Below are 5311 nucleotides of genomic sequence, written 5' to 3'. Positions count from 1 at the left end.
TGAAGAAGTTTGTGAGTTAAAGATATATGACTTTATTATTAATACATTCAAAGAGGCCCATGAATTTTCTGCTTTATACAATATGCATTCCATCTGTGCTGTCAGTCTATAAAATGGCCAAGGAAATTCTTTTGACATTTCCTGTATTTTTAATCAGTACCATTCAGATGAAAAAGCTGCCATTTGGGGAGTTCTCTTTGAAACTCTGGCTACGTCTGCTTCTGTGTATGTAAGATGCATGTATATGGCAGAAAATGAACCTGTGGTCACTAGCACTGCTCCCTAGATTTGTAAGGGACTTGGAGCTTTGATCTCTAGTGGTTATTCTGTGTGATGATGATAATAGCTGCTACTCTCCTGTGTGTATTTATGTTTTGTGTATTATATAAGCTTCTCTGATGCAAAGTTTATGAATCCACTTTCCAGATAGGTGTTCTTCAACTAGAACTGTTACTGATGTAACCCTCATTGAACCTGTGTTCATGTGTATGTAAATGTAATGTGACCACTTCCTTTAAGCAAGGATAATTAGATATGCTCTAGCTCTTCCCTACTCCCAGCAGCACCTTCTATTAATTAAAAGACATTGGACACTGGTCACTGAAGGCACATATCTGTCTTAATTTTCAACTAGTTTAAATGTTCAGACTCACTGGTTATGGTTTTGTAAAGCTTTGTAATTGTTGATTGTTATCATTCTACAGAACTATAGATTGTTACAGAACTGTCTGATAAAAAGAACCTGAGCAATGTTCTTGAGGTGTTAAAATCACCAAGAGGAGAGAATTAAAATTCAAGAATGTACTCGTGGTAAGTCTGACCTAAGACACACTCCTTCTGTACCTTAAAATTGATCACACAGGGTTTTCCTGGTACTAACTCTTCATCTGTCCCTTATTCCCAAAGTGGGACCAGATTAGACTAAACCAGGACTTATCTCATCTAAGCAATGAAGGACAGTCAAGATTAAACTGCCACATAGTTAATTAAGAATGTCTTCAGGGAATATTGTTCAGAGACAAAGGAGGAAATCATCAGAATCAAAGTGAATTCACACTGAGCAGGAGAGTGGAAGGATGAAGCAAAAGGTTTGTAAGTTTGAGTCTCGTGGAGTGTTCACAACAAAGCCAACAACGGATTTGGAGTCGTTTGTTCCAGCCCTTCAGAAAATGATTGAAGTCAAAAGGGTATGAAGAAATGCTTTTATACACTGTTACGTGGCACTAACCTTGCTTCCTACTTGTATTTTTGCTGTTGTTGTTTTTGTTTTAGACACAGGCAAAGTTCTTGTCAAGATTAACATATAAAAACAGCGGGGAAAAACCTGTGTCCAAGAAAAAATGAAGATATTCTAAAGCGACCCTTGCTCTGCTCCCTTTGGGTATCAAATGATTGAAACAATAGACCTCAAGATATTAGAACTTCTTCAGGAGTCTCATGATGGCGGACAAAAAAGGCTGGGTGTGCCTTTGTGCCAGTCAAGCTGGGTGCTCATCTCTCAGAAGAAGATTTCACACAGTTCTGATAATTTTTCAGACCTCATTGGAGGAGAGACTGGAGCCAAGTCAATGATGATGGGGTACCGGCAGTCCAGGACTGCTTAGTTATCACACCTCTTTCCCTACTCTGAAACCTGAAGCTCTTGTCATGACCCCAAAAGATGGAGGTGCTGGGTTAGGGGATACACTGGATGTCTGTTCCTTTCCCTAACATGGCCCATTGAACAAACCTCTGTTTTCTGCTCTCCTCTAATACTTGTTTGTTTAATTGGCTGTTGAATGTGTGTGCAGAACCTAGCTTGTTAGGGCTGCTGGTGCCCATGCTTGGATCCTCACAACAAGGTAACAGTCCCATCTCAGTTAACTCAATCTGGAAACTCTATCACACAGATATACCCAGAGGTTTTGTCTCCTGTCTAATTCTAGATTTTGCCAAGAGGCATCACTATTAGCCATCTTATAACACAAAGTATTTTTAAAGAAACCTTATCCAATCTTTAATTCAATTTTCTTTGCTTTTATGTCTGCAATATCATTTCGTTTTTCCAAAACCTTATCAGTTGCTGCATATCTTTCATTATATATATCTGTTTGGGGAAGAAATACAATAAATGACTTTCCCCTGAAGTGAAGAAAAAACAATTCACATAATCATATGTACACTCTGAAAACATACAATAATTCAGAGGAAGCATAAAGCTCAGTTATCAGTAATTGAGTTTCTGTTCTCCATACTTGGAACTAATGAAAACTATAGAAGGCATTTTGTGTTTCCAGAGGATAACAATCACTTGGTTGAGCTAATTTGATTTAAACCCCAAGAAGCAAGAATCTAAAAGGTAGCTATGTTTGATATAAACTTTATTTCAAGAAATAAATGCATTACTGATTTATCATTTTGAATTAGCACAACATTTATAATACCAAATAGAGTAACTAAGGACTGTTATAGAGCAACATGGACTTGAATTATTGCTACTGGGAAGATGACATAAGGGGGGAAAGAATAGTGTTACTGGAGACTGTCACTCACCTCTGCTCTTTCACAAAGAGAAATAAATATATTTTAACACATTTCTGATGAGAAATGGTTATTTCTATCTTATAGTATTAGAATATTATATCCTTCCAATTCTCCAACTGCTCATAAATGTTAATGTCACAAAGAAAACATACACATCTAGTTAAGACCACTCTACATAGACATTTAAAAAAAAATTCAAGTGGGAACAGTTCTGAGGTATTCACTGAGCTCTACAGACCCGAGCTTTCTGGACCTCTTTCTCGGGGAATGGCAACCAGGGTGTGCAATAACGGATTTGAAAGCTATGGCTCCTCCACCTACGGAGGAGCACGTGGCTACCAGCAGTCCCCCAGCAGCTTCCGGTCATCCACATCTTTGCAGGCAGAGAAGAAATCGAGTCGGAGCCCAGCACATTGTGCCCCGTACTGTATCTCAGCTGCTTTCTGCTACTCTGGCTGACGAAGTGTTCAAAATTAGAAATGTTGAGATTTCACCAGTCATTATTGTGGAAATGATCAGACATGCAGAGAAGGCTTCAACAAATATTGTTTACAAAATAGATGACGTAACTTCGGCACCCATGGAGGTTTGCCAATGGGCTGACACAGAGGACGCAAGTGGTGAAAACATTGTGGTTACTCTAGAAACATACCTAAAAGTGGCTGGATATTTCCAGGCTTTTCAGAACAAAAAGAGCCTGGTTGCCTTTAAGATCATTCCCTGGAAGATATAAATGAGTTCATTACACATATTCTGGAAGTGGCCAATTCACACATGGTGCTCAGCAAATCCAACAACCAGCCCTCAGCAGGGATGCCTTCTATCAGCAACCCAGGAATGGGTGAACCAGGAAACTGCAGTGAGAATAACTTCATATCATAAAATAACCTCACTATGGTCCAAAACCAGGTGCTGAATTCTATCAAGGCTTGCCCAAGACCAGAGGATTGACAGGATCCCAGGAACCAACTCCAATACTGTAGCCTCAATTGAACAAGCAGTGGATTTTCTGTGCAAGGAGGGGCATATTTATTTTACTGTGGATGATGATCACTTTAAATCTACAGATGCAGGGTAATTGGAGCTCATTGGGTACCTGAAATATTTCTAGCTGGACCTGTTTTCATCATCTGTTGTCTCTAGCTTTGCAAGTTTTGGCCAGTGGATTCTAGGGCAAAAGTTTCATATAGAAGTCCTCTTCAAACTTTGAGCTGATCTGTTTTCTTGTTTGTTGTTTATAGGTTCAAAGGAAGGTAGATAGTTGAGAAGGAAGTAAACCAGGGTGGGATTTCTTTTCTTTCTATTTTTATCTTTCTTTTTTAAAATTTTTTGGGGATGGGCTTTCTCTGTGCAACTCTGGATGTCCTGGAACTCACTCTGTAGACCAGACTGGCCTCGAACTCACAGAGATTCACCTGCTTCTCATTCTTGAGTGCTGAGATTAGAGGCATGTGCCATAACTGCCTGGCTCAAGGTGGGATTTCTTAGACATTTCAGATCAGCTAGTTAGGACTCCAGGATGGATGGACTGGATAAATGCTACCAAGAGAGCAAGGCACAACCATATCATGCTTGTGAGCTTCTGTTCTTGAAAGACTTCTTGCTGAAATGATGGACAATTTAGTGCCAGGACGCAGAAAAGGAACCCACCACCTTCTGCCTATTTTTATTTCACACTTGGGTCTGTGGTGTTACTTCCAAAGTTACACTTTCCTTGCCCATCTTGTCTTGCCTGCAGCTAAAAGTAGGTTAAATTGAGCATGTGGTTCTGGCATGGTGGCCTCACAGGACAGAGAGGAAGAAATGTTACTGCATTGTTGGTAAACATAAATCTCCATATGTTTAATAAAATAGTTCAATTGCAATAGCAGAAAAAAATTAATTTAAAAAAATTTCAAGCAGTCAATAGGTTTTATGAAAATCAGCTCAATATCAAGAGTATCACAGAAATGCAAATAAAAACCACAAAAACTTACAATTCCATGCCTGTTATAATGGTTGTCATCACAAAGACAGAGCATAGAAAGAGTTAAAAAGGGCATGGAATACAAGGGACACATACACTATGGGTAGGGAAGTAAATTAGTATACAGGCTAAGGAAAACAATACAAATGTTTCTCAATAAAAGTAAAAATGGAAAGGTCATATAGTCCACTACTCCCACTACTTGGTGTATACACAAACGACTTGAAATCCACAAGGTGAAGACACATCTGCACATCTGTCTATTGTGGCACTATTCACAACTGCCAAGTGGAGTCCACCTATTCTCTTAAACCAATGAATAGGTTAAAAAAAAAATACAGTATGCCCATGCTCTGAACAGCACTCACATTCAGAAACGAAAAAAAAATCCTTCCAATATTAATGAACCATCAGGAACTTACATTAAATAAATGAGTCAGTTATGGGGAAAATGCTACAGGATGATTCCTTATGAGGCCTCTCAGACATTCAAAGCTATAGATAGATGTAGAATGGAAGGGTAGCTACCAAAGCATGGGGAGATAAACATTGGGCACTCGCTTAAAGGGTGCAGAGTTACAGTTATACAAGAGAGTATGGAGTACCTAATTAACAATGGGCATTTCATATTTAAAATTGTTAAGAAGGTGAATCTCACATTAAATCTTCTTAAAATGCACTGTGTTAAGATTATTTGGATATGGTAAATAATACATAATTTGAATGTAATATTAAATATAAGAAAACTTTGTGAGGTGAAGAGCATGTTGAATAGATGTATTATACTGGTGACAATATAAATTTATATATATGCACAAACCC

General features: G+C 38.4%; 1 pseudogene; it reads left to right on the top strand.

Annotated features, from left to right (window-relative positions):
- Positions 1-2790: 2790 nt before the first annotated feature.
- On the top strand, positions 2791-3601 carry LOC128114701 (replication protein A 32 kDa subunit-like; annotated as a pseudogene).
- Positions 3602-5311: the final 1710 nt, after the last annotated feature.

The sequence above is a fragment of the Peromyscus californicus genome, unplaced genomic scaffold, assembly GCF_007827085.1.
Source record: "Peromyscus californicus insignis strain IS unplaced genomic scaffold, ASM782708v3 Scaffold_19__1_contigs__length_69161282, whole genome shotgun sequence".
Lineage (NCBI taxonomy): Eukaryota > Metazoa > Chordata > Mammalia > Rodentia > Cricetidae > Peromyscus > Peromyscus californicus.
Note: the sequence above shows the minus strand (reverse complement) of the source record. Positions and strands in the feature narration are given on the sequence as shown.